This window comes from Falco naumanni, chromosome 4, assembly GCF_017639655.2.
Source record: "Falco naumanni isolate bFalNau1 chromosome 4, bFalNau1.pat, whole genome shotgun sequence".
Lineage (NCBI taxonomy): Eukaryota > Metazoa > Chordata > Aves > Falconiformes > Falconidae > Falco > Falco naumanni.
In genome coordinates, this window is record NC_054057.1 from 84,754,830 (window position 1) to 84,769,214 (window position 14,385).

Genomic DNA, 14,385 nt, shown 5'->3' on the forward strand with positions numbered 1-14,385 from the left:
CTGCTTTGTAGCAAGTGCCATTGCAACTCTTGGTTTGATTCCCAATGGTGGCCATGGTGGCTGATTTCTTTTAAACCAAAGAAAGATTAACTGTTCAAAAGCTTGTGTTTCTCATGTTCAACCTAGCACTCGTAGTTTTTCCTGTCCATGTTTATTTTGACGTGGGACTATGGTTTCCTGATGTCTTCTTCCTGGAAGATGTAGGGTGGTTTTTTTTATTAGCCATACCTTTCCATTTCATTTGACTGATAGCTACTTGAAAATGTTGGGTTTGGGTTTTTTAATACTTGTGTTCCCATGGTTCTCCAAGTATTTATAAAGTCTGTAGTACATGGCAGCATCTAAAGTGAGGGGACACGTATATACTCTTGCTTATGTATTGATTATAGTGGCATCACAAGAAAGGCTATCTGAAGGTGACCCATATGCATCTTGCTGGATTTACTAGAACTGTATTTTTAAAGAGTAATTTTTTTTTTTGTGGTCATGCAAAGAGCCATCACTGTTAAAGCCTTTCTAGACTTGGACAGAAAGAGCTGCCCAGAGCAGCTATCTCCAGTCTCTTGTTACCTGTGGACAATGGAACTAAGTGAAATGCTATAATGACATTACAGTTTATTATGTTATCTGGGACTGTGTTGTCAGCAAGCAGTGCTGGAGCGTAGGGAGAGCCATATGTTATCTGAGAGGCCTGAATTGGGAACCTTTTCTTAGCAGAAGCAGTTCTAGAAGCTGATAGATCTGTTCTGACTGGATGGAAGCTCTGTCTTTGTAGTTGTATTCTTTTACATATTGATTTGGCAGTCTTTTATGTACACTCTGCTTAATTCAAGGTAAGAACTTTGCTGCATTAGCTAGTAATATAATCAATGTTGTAAAGAGTTACTCACTGCAAAATTAACCTGTGTTCTGTTTGGTTCAAAGCACGTTTTCTCCAAGCAGAGGTACCACAGTGATGCAACTGGCACGGCAGCTCCAGTAGGATCTGTGGTTTACTTTGGTGCTAGGACAGCTTCCGCCGTGTTGATCTCTCTCATTTAAGAAAAAGAATAATTCTATCTGTTTCAAGACCTATTTGATGATCACTAAAGTGAACTGTTACCAGACACCAGTTGACTCAAAGTAACCTGAGCTTCACTTTATCTGTCGGTAACTGATTAGCAGCAAGCACTCTATCTTGTCAAGTTCTTTTGTGTGCTCAATACAGCAAATACTCTCTCTCTTTCAGTTCTCTACTTAAGTAGAAGGTTACTGAAGGTGTGTGTTTGTTAAATAAGGAAACCCTCTCAGTTATATGTAATACTACTTTAAAACTCTTTTATGTTTTTGTTTCTCTCTGCTTTTCCAAGTTGGTAAACAGAACTTTTTTTCCTCCCTTCTGATTCTTCTTTTCCTGTGCTTAATGGAGCTTGAAATTAGCATGGCTGCTCTTGTCTACCTTTTGCATAGTATAAGTGGTGATGTCAGCATATCCCTGGGAAATATTTCTGTGGAGGTCTACAGTATACTAAATTTGTCATTGAAAAAAAAATCTGGGCATTAGATAAGGTGAAACTCAAGGAAAAATAATGACCATGGTAACAAAAGTTGTTTTCAACACACTTGAAAGAAAAAGTAGTGTCTTTTTAGCATAAATGTTGGGGTTGGTGCGAGTTCTCATGTTCTGTAACAAATTCTGACACTAAACATGTCAAACATATTAAATATCCTCATATTAAAAGTAGTAGTGAGAAGCAGCTCACTAAATATGACACTGCCTTAGTACTAAGTCTGAAAAGAAAACTTGGTTTAACTATACTTACATGGTCTTGTTCCTACACCATACTGGTTTTGCATTGTGACGTGTGGTTTGCACACACAGCTGAGCTCTTCTGCACATATATGTAAGATGTAAAAATACAACTCACTGAACTTACAAAGTTATATTTGTGTAGAATTTAATTGAAGAGATGATTAATCTACATTTCAGTTAAGAGATTATTAGAATTTCCTTTCATTTTCATTAGCATCTTAATCTGGAGTTGTGTTGCAGCTTTTGCCCTAGTATATTAAACCAAGTTTTCATCCATATATATATATATATATGTGTGTGTGTGTGTGTGTCTTAACAATTTAAGAAGTAGTACGTATAAATCGAAAGAGTAAAAGTTACCAAATTAGTAGTAACTTTATTTTTGCCTAAACACATGGAAGGCCCTGCAGTATTTGAATATAGTTAAGTGATGGGGATGACAGAGTATCAGACACTGATGTGGCACAGAGTTGCATTTGTGGTGATTGCCTCGCTTGTCACTCAGAAGTTCATGCATCCAGGTAGCCTTTTTTTAAAAATAGGATGGAGTCATGTTACTGAATTGACTGCCCAGGCTTTTAGATATATGTTTTGCTTCTTTTTTTAAAGGACTTTTGTTTTGCGTAAAGTACAGACTTGAATTCTATTACTTCAGTGTGTGTTAGCACAAGGAGAGGAAACAGCAGCTTATAACCTTTATTTTTGTGTCTGTCTGTGTCTGTGCCATCCTCCCCCAATTTATGTTCTTTTTTTAAAAAAGGTGAATCTTTCTCTCCTTGTGTCTTTGAACCACCTGATGTTATTTCAAAAAGATTGCCCCATTATAACTTGTGCTTCTGTCTGTGCATTGACTTGTTACTGCATGCAAGTCAGATTTTAAGGGACCTTCTTTAGAATATACTTGGTAAATAAAGGTAAGATTTATTGTGCAGCAGATGTGCGACAACTTCATAAGAGAAGACAGCTGCGATAGCTGACTGATCTCAGTACCTCATTTATGTTGGGTGAGGTTTTGTGACCCTGTGCCCTCCAGTGACAAATGCAAAATTTGTCTTGAGGTTTTATGTTTTTCTTTGCTGTGCTTTGTTATCTTCATATTACTGCCCAGTATTGTTCTTAAACTTGATCACTGTCCTGCTTGTCAGCTAGTGGCCAGGGTAAAATTCTCGTATAATCTTGTTTTCTGGACACTGCTGACTTCTGTCATGCTGTCTTAGCAAGCATTCCCCTCAAAAAACTTGTTACTGGATATGTTTATTTGAATGATGAATGCTCAGTTCTTTGGTCATTCGCGAGTACATTTTGTGGGTTTGGTTGTGGGATGCTTCTAACAGTGATGTAGAGAACAGGATGAGGCAAGCAGTGAAAATGGTTTCAAGAGTTACTCTAGTTACATGCATAAAGAGGAACAAGGCTCTCTTCTGTCATTATGAGGCTGTTCCTTAAGGAAACTGATCTCACGCTTTGTCCAGCATAATTTTATCTTGCTACTCTTAGTGATGTGTTTCCTTGTCACATAGTAATTCTGCTGTTTGTAACTTGATGTGTAAGTTCTAGAGTTGCTACAATAAGTCTGATTTCTTTTCTGCATCTCTTTGTAATTTTTCTGCATTGATTCAGGTACTGGAATTGATTCATACTTGTGTATACTGAGTTGTTCTCAACCACTTGTTTTAGGCCCCTTCAATTACTAAACAAAGTGCAACGGTGTGGTACCAACATTCATAATTATATGAAGTATATCACTGTATATTTGTGAAATAGTGCCAAGTGTGAAAAATATACATGGAGCATTAGAGAAATTGCTTTATGACGCTAAGTAAGTCTTTTGTTCATCCATGCAGTTAAGTATTCTACGAAAAGGACACGAGGGGAAAGATCCTGGTATGTCTGAGATCACAGGGACATCTCATCACTGGAATGCAAGTAGTCAGGCTCTTACTGAAAGATTTCAGGCAGTAGGAGGGGGGGGGACAGGTTGTCTGTCTTCGGCTGTATATTGCAGAAGTCTTGACTGCAAAAAACCAGAAGTCTAGTGGTAGCCTTAAGAATTACTTTATTATAGCAGTTCTTTATAAAGCAAGCAATTTAATTCTGTAAGCATATTGTGCCTGTAAGTTGAAACTGTTTTGCAGACAAGTTGTTTTAAGCAGTGGTAAAAGAATGCAAGAAAATGGCATCAAGAAGAAAGTGATGAGTTAGCAAATCTGACAGATTTTAAAAGCTTGAATTAAAATTTAGAAACTAGTTATATATGTGGGTATTAGTGAGACACAAGTACGTGATGGAATTGGCAGATGATTTGAATGAGAAAAATGCTATTCAGGTACAGGACAGGGCAACATTTGATTTACTAGAGAAAAGCAAGAGATGTGAAATTTGGGTCTTTCTGTGCAGTATCACCGAAGACTGGTGAGTGGGGAACCTGAAATCCGGCTCTTTAGCTCTTGGGTGTATGTGTGTCTTTCCCTAACAGTCCAAGGAATTGCCAGCTCTTGGCTGCACACTCTTCCTGCCATACTGTTTGCTGTATTGTGTTGATGCGATTGTGCTGTTAACCAGAAAGAACAGATAAAGATGAAAAAGTTGGGGTTTTTTTCTCCTCTTAATAATATTTTGCCTGAATAGGGTTGAACCAACAGCTGTAGCATTGGTAGCTTGAGGGGAGGAGTGCTGGGGTGGTGGGAGAGGACCTGAGTAGTGATGCATGGAGGCTGCACAGGGAGTTTAAGTAACAACCGCTGCTTTCCTCTGGACTTCGCCACTGATGGATTGACTGTGTTTGAATGTTCTCCACATACTAATGGCTTCTTCTGTAAAGTGTAGCTAATAGGGTTCCATGAAGTAACCTCTTTTATTATTATATTATAAAACAGCGTGATTGTGCCTGCTGTTATGAGCATGCCAGGCTTTCACAGATGTCCTGGTCTGTGCTGAGCCTGATATGTGAAACTTGTCTTACGTTTGCAGTCATTAGGACTTATTCCTGTATGCAAATAATTTGCTTCTACTCCAGTTTCCTTGTGAAAAATAAATGAACCAGGGAGTGTAGAATGCCTGTAATCTGTGATCAGCTATTACAGAAAATCCACTTTCATATTACATTTAATTTAATGAAATTAATAGTGTTTTTCTAGATAATCAAGTTATGAGCCACTTGTTTCCCTCTTTAAAAAGGCCTGTCTCTAAGTAAAGGTCTTATATGTCTTTTATAATCAAACTCATTGTTAAGATGATGTAACTTTTTTTTTTGGTCGTTTAAAGCACCTGGTCACAGGGCATGTGCCTAGGTCATGCTCATGCTGCATACAGTTGAGGATGATGGGATAATGGGATTGTAAATTAGCTCTTTATGGTGCTGGTTTTCCTCTGGCCTACTCCCTTGTGTAGTCTAGAGCAGCCCCAAGGCTGTTCTGAGCTGTGCCAGCTGGCTGTAGCCCTGTGGGACTGGTGTGCCAGATGGAGACAGCCGGAGAAGAGCAGCACTCCCGTGAAACCCTGACGTGCTTCCTGGGGTGCAGAGGTGCTAGCTCTGCAGCCCCATCAGGGTGTCCTCAGGCAGGTGGTGGTGCTGGTCCCCTGTTCCTCTGGCACTGGTGCAGCTATGGGAAGGACTGGGCTGGGGGTCCTTTTTTGAGATGTCTAGTACAGAGTTCAGCTTTTGAAACATTTTGAATGTGTTAGCATCTCCTTTTTCCTAGTTTTCTGCTTCCGTACTGTATCTGTTTTGTACTGTAAATTGTAGTTTGTATGGATAATCAAATTGAAAAAACCCAATAATCTTAACGTTGAGCAAGTGTGGTGTTTCCTGGTGTGTTGTCCTGGGTTTTTTTTTTCCTGACTATTGAAAAATGCTGTTATCTGTAAGATAGCCAGACAAGAATCCCAAACTCTTTCATTTTGCTGCTTTAGAATGACAACTGTAAACATGTTCAGAATGAAAGATACCAGAAGCTTTAATACCTTCATTTGGTGATCTGACTTTATAGTTTTACTGAAAGACATTTATTTCTTAGAATGCAGTGCAATCTGTTGGTATTACTGCATTATGTTCAGGTAGACCTGCTGGCCCACCTCCCCCCTTTGGCCTTCTTTGTGTTCAAGAGCAAACTTAGGAGTTACCTTCAAGCAACAGAATAGCCTCATCTGCAGATGATGCACCTCATAAAAACCATACATTGAAAATTTCTGTCTTGTGGAGAGGAGTAGAGTAAATGGGTGAAACTTCTTGAAGAATTGTATTACCTGAGGGCTGCTTGAACAGGAGTTGTTTTCTAGAGGAGCTAATACACCAATTCACCTGGTGTTTCATCGTGCTCTCGCTGCAGAAGACTTTGTTCTCATTGCCCCATTAATGCAGCTAACACTTCTAATCCAGGAGCCCAAAATAGCTGTCAAGCCTGGATTTTACTCTGGTGGCATTTGCTGCACAGATAGTTATTACAAACCAACATGCTGAACTGTAGCTGGAAGAGAAAAACCCACCAGCTGAGGCCATAAGCCCATTTTGGTCAGATATTTCAAGTGTCTTGATTTAAATAAGCTAATAAACTCAACATGGTAATATAATAATAATAATAATACCATCTCCTCAGAGGAAAAATTTACTTTGAGACCCTTGTCAACCTCCAGAACTCTATGGATACTAGTGGGAGCAGGCAAGGAAGGATGTGCCTTGTAGCTTCCTTGCTCCAAAGGTTATCTGTGCTGGAGGAGTGAACTAGGAAAACGGACTGCAGAAAGCAGTGGTTATCATATTCCAACCTAAATAATACCTCTCTCTGCTCTTGAAGACAGAATGCTGGTAGTTTTGTGATCCTGTAGGACGTTACGTAGATTTCAGTCATCATTTTTGTTTTTGTTAGCAAAGAGCAGTGTTATAAGGCTATGTCTACCGTGAAAGATGTGCTTGCCTGAAGTAATAAAGTACTAGGAAAGCATGGTGAGAAATAATTTACAAGCTACTCTGGGGGATTTAAAAACAAAACTTTGTGCTTTAGCTCCCTTGTAGTTTTGTGGAAGTTGGGGGGTAATGTGTTTCTGTTAGGGTTGATTTGGTTTGTTTTTTGTTTGCCTGAGTGGTCAACCATAGATAGCAGCAGTAAGTGTGATCTGTATGAATAGTAAGTATGAATTAGTGAGTATTTCAGAGCAGTCCCGTGGACCTTAAGTGCTCTCTGCCCCAGAAGACTGGAGTCAGGTGTGTGGACATTTAACACTGAACTATGCCCCTTGGATGGAGGTTGGTCTTCCCAGCCTATACAACATTAATTTCATCATTACAAGCCAGTATTAAAAAGCTTTAGGTGCACTTCTCTGATTTCTTTACAAAGTAGGTATTTCCAAACTGACTTCAGTTACAGGATCTGCCTCAACTCAGTGTTTACTCCTCTTCGCTAGACAACATTTTTGCTACCTTTTTACTTGGAGAACTTTCTAATCTCAGGGAATTGGAGCCAATTTCCTAGTAAGATAGTAGATAAATTGTAATCACTTGCTTACAAAATTCTCAACACGTATTATGCTTTTAATTCTCTCTCATGCTGTCATATTTGAATTTGGTGCTATGTTATATCTACTTACAGCTATGTGTTTGAAATAAAGCTTTTCAAGGAAATGTAAAATTTTCCTTTTGTCGTGCAGAAAGCTGTGTTCTGTGTAAAGAACCATGCAGATTGTGATGCCCACTAGACTGTTCCTGTCACTTTAACATACTTTTTATGCAGCTGTTGCTAATAGTGAATTAGATTTTATTATTTTATTTTTTTAGGAGACGGAATCCTTTTGTCTTGGTTTCCCTCAGTGCTGAATCCTTTAACCTCACCTATTCATATGTTTCAACTCACACTGCTTAACTTCTTAAAGTGTTTCCTTCAAGTTAAGATCTTGAAAGTAGAACACATAATCTGTGAAATATCAGCATAATATTATACGTTTTTTTTCTGGTTCACAAAGTAAAGTTGCATTAGAGGTGAAGATGATGATTGGTGGAATCTCCTAAGTGCTTTTATCGAAAAATGTCTAGCAACCAGATCAAAGAGCAGAGAAGGCAGGCTTTATAGTCCTATCAACTCTGCAAAGCCAAAGCAGGTCTGTGTGGTGAGTGTTCAAGCAGGAAGGAGATTCCACCATGTTTTTTTGAGCTTCGTGGCTTTCTTCACTTCCCTCTGCAGGTTTTTGTTTTAAGAAGCTTATGGTAAGGAGCTTTGTTTTCAGGTTTCTTCTCTTTGTGGTCAGTTAGTTGGAAAAGTGGAATGGATGACCATGAATCTGCCAAACAGAACTCCTTAGTAGAGTTGGGTTTGATGTAATGTCACCTCTGACCTTCCAGTGAGGCCAAAGCTGGTTTTGAATCTGCTCTTTACTTGTGCCAAGTTACAGTTTGTCATATCTTTTGTGTTCTACAACAGTACGTGCCATTACCTGTAAGTTATGATCTACGTTGGACTTGGTGATCGCTTTTTTTCTACAATTTGCATGTAGCTTTCAGAGTGTCTTATTTCATGTCAGGTTGTCTTGACCAGATACTTTAATATTTTTGTGTTAAGCAGGATAAATCTGGTGAGCTGTTTTCTATTTTTTTGTTCTGTAACTGTTCTTTACAGCATGTCCTCTGTCACAGGCAGTACCTTGTTTTCAATGGCTGCTTCTTTTTTTCTTTCTTCCATACCTTGAGTTTCCTTTGGTGTTTCTACTTCTTTGGCCGTACACTGTCTTTTTCCCTAGAAATTATCTGTTTGTTTACAGTTTAGGCAAATGTCTGCGTTTCTGTGCTCTTAATTTCTTAACGTGAGCCCACCCTTTCAAGTCTGATTGTGGAACGCTACTCCTGACACACTGTCTGAGCAGACTGCTCTTCATGCCAAGGTTGTAAGTGTTAATCTTGCTGCAGACTGGGGTGATAATTCATTGCTGTCACAGCAACACATGCTTAAAGTTGCTTCTTGCCAGATTTGTTGGCTATATGCTACAGTAGAGAAAATTATTTCAAGAGTCTTATTGCATAGCCAGATGCTGTAGAACTAGTGCAATCAACCTCCCCTCCCCCTTTTTTATGACTGCTCTGACTTCAGGGAGGAAAAACTATTATATAGTAAAACACATTCCTGTGGAGCGCTAGTGAAGAGGTAGATGAACTTCTGATCATGGCTAATTTTTCTGGTTTTGCTTGTAGGGAGGTTCTGTTTTGTGTTCAGGTTAAAAAGGAAGGAAGGCTTTTAAGGCTGGGTAAGGGGAATTTAAAAAGGAATTGAGCAGTGTCCTCCTTGCTGTTTTAGTTGTGGTCTCGGCAATAGTTGGGTGCTCGGGAAGTTTTATGTTTTCTTTAAGAACATGTGCTAATTACTACATTGGCTTCATTCTGAACAATTTTAACTTCTGCCATCTGTGTCCTTACGATCCTTCAAAAGGAGAAACTTCGTAAATTCTTGTTTGGTAATGGCCAGCATATCTAGGCACTGGCCTGTAAGATGCTGTTTGGTTTAGTTACAGCTACTTTAGTGAGGTTAGGTGATTATAGTTTTATTTCACTCAGAATTTTTATTCTATGCTGCTCTAAATGCCCAAGGATACATATCCTGTTCCTGGAATTTATGGCTGTAACCTAGAAACTCCTTGTTATTTGGGCTTGCTAGAAGAAGATACCGTAAGCCTGACCACAGAATACAGGTAATCATTGTTACTTGGTCACATCTGTCCCTCCCAAGGCTTCTACAAGGCGTTACAGTAGCTGTTCTGTGTCTGAGATGTTGCAGAGCTCTGAAGAGAAAAATTGGTGCCTTTTGGCTGTAGGATCAGAGGTCCCTCAGAACAGCTTAACATTTGCCCTCATGTACGTGCTGTAGAAATATGCGAGTTATGTAGTGGATAGCATCTGGAAAAAACTACGTTTTGTGCATGGTGGTGTTTGCTTACCAGGGAAGTGAGATTTACCAATTGTTTAGTCTGACATACACTGGAAAAAGCACATTAGCAAGTTTATTTCCAGCATAAATCTCAAAACATCCAGTGGCTGGGTGTTGTGTCACCAATAACTTTATCCTCTCATATTTTAAGAGAAGTTGCCGTGGATGTTACATTACTACAAATGTGTTCTCACAGATAAAGATCCAGGCAAAAACGTGGCATTGGAGAGTTTGGCTCTACTGTCACGCAAATTGTGACATGCAGCCTTTCCTACTTTTTATTCTTTGTGCCTCAATTATTTGCACTGCCAGATTGTAAGAAACACTATCTTGAAGATCAGAGTTAGGGAGGACTTTAGACCTGGGTAAACCAAACCACCTCTTTATTTGGCAGGGATAGCTTTTAAGCAACTGGATGTACTCTCAAGAAGGCCTGAGGCAGTACTCGAATTCTTCTTTAATCCTGCTGCAAAGCATAAAGACCATTTATTTGTCCACAAAAAAACACCCAACCCCACAACACTGTGCATGTTTATAACCATAGAAACAAAGCAAGAGATCAGAACTGGAAATCTTCATGGGATCTCATGTAATACTTACGCTCTACTCTACGTGAGATTACTGGTGATACACTATTGTAATACTTTCCTCAAGAATCCCCTGGTTTTGCTTCAAGCTCTTAACTGGTTTTTCAAGTGAAGCATGCCAAGGCAGTTATGGTTTTTGCTCAGGTAAAAGACTTATTAATTCACTTCTCCCTCACTCCCGCATTTTCCCTTGTCTCCCCCATACCAGTGCTATGGCTTGTGCATATGTGTTAGGCTTTCATTTTTTCTGTTTACAGGGGCTTTAAGAGCCAGGACAGCTTTATCCTACTGCTGGGGTGGCCTACACAGCTCTTTGGAGCTGATGAGAGAAAGGTTGAGTCCTCTGTTGTATTTGTAGCCCCCCCTGACATGTCTTGAGTGAATGATAGATGGAGGCTGCATCTGTCTGACCATGTGTGTTATGGATGTTGAATTTATTACTGGTACCATTTCTGTGAGTGCAGGAACAGGCGTTTGTTGACAACAAATGGCTAGATGAGTTCTCCGTTCTTATGAGAAATTCAGATTGCACTGTGGTTATTTTTAATCGCAAATACATTTTTTTTTTTTTTTGCGCGATGCCAAGCATGTGCAAACTTCTGTTATTACACTAACTTTGGTAAAGGGTCTGGAGCTTTATTGAGCCGTTAGTATACCAGCTAATACCCTACCCAGCAGGAGGTGTTGCTAAGTCTGTCTTAGTTGTGGGAACAGGGACGAGCTAGATCAATGAAAGAGAATACTGAAAAATATGCCTCATCTGTCAAAGAATATTTGTTAGTATGTTGGGAGCAATAAATAATTAAGAGTTTCTGAAAACTGCTCGTGTTGCTGTAGTGTGGGTAAGAACAAGGAAATAATGATAAATACCCTAGTTCTCTCTTTCCCAGTGAGACAGCAGTTTCAGATCTTCCAAGTCCAAAGCAGCTGTTGTTCCCCTCCCTCCCCCCCCAAATTCCATTGTTAGCTGGGAGAGGAGCAGCATGACAACTTATCTGTTTGCTTGAACTGGTTGATTTCAGACCTCGGCTCGCAGCTTTGGGGCAGTGCCTGTGGAGTCCTACCTTTTTGATGATGTTTCCCCATTGGAATGCAATCCAGTAACTTTTGAGATTGCATCAGGTAGATTCCCCACTTATGGGGTAGCTGTGGATACTAGCAGACTATCCATGTTGACTTGGGGAGAGAACTGAAATCCTGAAGGGAAGGCAGGACGCAAACCCCTGCCATCTGTCCTCTGGCTTGTTCGGGCTTCTCTGCTGTTCAGTCTTCTGCTTATATCCACTTGTTATACATTACCACCTTATAGCACAACGAAAACATTCCATTTCAGTATGGGAATAAGTAAACTGAAAATAAGAAGAGATGAAAGCCCATACAACATCTAATACAAAGTGAGGGAAGGTAGAAGAGTTGGAAGCAAAGTCTCTTGTTTTGGGTGGTGAGATGATGATGGAAGAGAGTGTCATGATATGGACAGCTTGGAACCCCCCTGGTGTAAGCAGTGAGGATCCACCTGGGAAGTAACTCCAGCGACTAGCTACTCCAGCAGTGTAGAACAAGCAAGCCTGCTGTTCGGGTGTAACTATCTCTCTGTATCTCAAAGGTGAAATACAATTCTGGCTTAGATTTTTTTTTTTTTCTGAGTGGGTTTTGGTGGTATGCTTTGGTGGATTTGACTGCTGTTGGCCAAGTTTCATTTCCCTGAAGGACGTTACAATGTCAGCAGAAATTACTGCGTGGACTTAACCTCCTCGTTTACGTGAACACGGCTTCTTCATTTGGATGGACCTTCTTGCTTTTTTTTTTCTTTTGTCGCCTTTAAATGCTTAAATTCCGTGCAAAGTCAGTGTAGTTACATGTTAAACATAACTGATGACTTTCTCTGTTGGTGCATGTATGTGTTGAAATTCAAATTTAAAACCACTTAAGAGATAATTTTTCTATCAGTCTGAAAACCAAGAACCTGTCACTTTGCTGTAGTAGCGCATAAGCTTTCTTGATTCTACCACCATGCCTTGGTTTTTAGAGAGAATCTTGAAGCAATGTTATGTTGGCTGATGGAAAGCCAGTTGGAAATGATAACTTTTTTTAATTGGAAAACCAGATGAGTATACTCTTAAGTCCCTCAAAAGCACTGCTTATGGTATCTAATGTCTGTTAATAATTTCTTACGAGAAATTATGGAAATACTACTTAATGCACTAATTTTTTACAGTGTTTCTAATTACTCTGATTTTTGAAGCGTAGATTTGTGCCAAGGTACACTGAGGTATATTTAAACAAAATGCAGAGCAATAAAATTCTAATTGTAATTTATGTATGATCAACAAACAAAGCATTCATTTTATTAGTTTTGCTAGCAGTCTCTGTTTGAAGTATGTGGTTGGTTCTTTCTTAAGCTTGTGCTTCATTAAACTTTTTTCACCGTTCTATCTCATCTGTCAGTGTCTTGCACTGAATTGGTGTTTTGTATTTAGATGTACGTGTATCTGTAGGTAATTATTTTTTTTTTAAAAAAAGTTAAAAAATGTTTGTAAAGGCTGGCCTTAGTAGTTGCTTTTGGTAAAGCTTTCCCCTTCTCCGTGGTATTGTCTTAACCATAAAAGAAGAAAAATGTCACTTAGGTTGTTCCAGTCAGCCTACATTCAGTTATTAAGTACTGGTACACTGAACAGTTGCTGTTCAGTTGTGTTAGTGTTAAACATACAGTGACTTCATCTATATTGTTCTACTAAAAATGAAAATAATTTTTGTAAACAGTTATGAAATGTATTTCTCATTTTAATCCCAGTGTCTTGTGGAAGACTTCTATTGAACTTTATGTCATATCATAAGAGGCCAGAGCTGTGTGATAAGAAAATGTGTTCTGTTATTTAGAAGCCTGTAAGAACACTTATTTCTTTTTTCGTGATGTTGCTGTTTGGTAGAGCTCAGGGTTGTTGTTTGGTTTTTGGTTTTTTTTTTTGGCCAATATAAATGTGTTTCCAAGTCCTAAATTTTTAATGTCTCAGTCTGAATTTTGAGGTTTTACTATTCCATGTCTGGCCATGGATTTTTTACTTTAATTAGGGTTAGGGGTTTTTTTTTGTATATATATTAAAAAAACTGCACACACATAGTCAATGTTAATTTGCTTAACCTTGGGAAGGAAAAGCAGAGAATGGTAATATGAGATACGTCAAGGTGTGTGGTATCCAATATAGTACAGAATCTGTTTCTTCTCTCCCTTTTTAAGGCTCAGGTTCACTAATTTAGTGATCGATTAAAGCAGGTTCAAGGTCCGCTGTGTTTTTTCACAGCTAGATCGCAGGCAGAACATTCCCCCGCCCCCCTCCTTACCTTTTTTTGGCAATTTCTTTGGATGTGTATGGCTATTAGTGTTCCTATCACATTTTGTTTGATTAAAAGAGGCAGTTAGTAGTTTTTTCAATCATGTACAATAGTAATGGTTACTCTGAATTTCTTCCCCGTTTCCTAAGAGAATGCTTGGCAACAAAAGAGCTGCATAAAACCTTTCGAATAAAGAACTCCTATCTCTTGAAAGAGCTGCTGTTGCTTTTTTTTTTCCTCAGTAGAACCAGAATCTAGCTGCCCAAGGAGAGAATCTTCTTTTGCTGTCAAGATGGAAAGATGAAACTGCTACAAAGAACAGGTGAATGGAGACAGTAGTGTTCTTGTAAATGCATACGCAATTCCTCTGCTCCCTCCCCAAGAGTCTTGTTGGAGAATGATGGGAATAGTGGCCACTGTTGAAAGACTGTCACTACTGTAGAGCACTGCTCTACAGTCTATTTCAAAAACATGCTAGGGAAAAAACCCAACCAAAAGAGGTGGGAAATCTTGTTTTTGTAATATCTTACTCAACTTTGCTAAATGTTTGTTATTATGTTGACTGTTACAGGGGAAGTCTGGTCAATATGTAAAATACGAAAGGAGTCACTTTTTTAGTTAACTTGTGACTAAAATGGTATAGCACTTGTAAATTCTCCAACCCCATGTTTTATACTGTATGTGCAGCGCAATGGCTGTGGGGATGGACTTTATTTTGAATATTTATCAAACATAGTAAATCTGTTTTTTTAAGATGTTGCAGCTGACA

At 39.0% G+C, this 14,385-nt stretch overlaps 1 protein-coding gene across 3 annotated transcripts in view; it reads left to right on the top strand.

Moving 5' to 3' along the window:
• Positions 1-14,385, top strand: part of USP22 (ubiquitin specific peptidase 22) — a 110,832-nt gene that overhangs the window by 6,369 nt on the left and 90,078 nt on the right. Inside the window, exon 2 of one of the 3 annotated variants that reach the window (XM_040593593.1) lies at positions 13,862-13,938. The exons of the other annotated variants lie outside the window; for them this stretch is intronic. The gene's annotated coding sequence lies outside the window, so the exon portion shown is untranslated. The remainder of the gene's footprint in view (positions 1-13,861; positions 13,939-14,385) is intronic. 3 annotated transcript variants of the gene reach the window in all.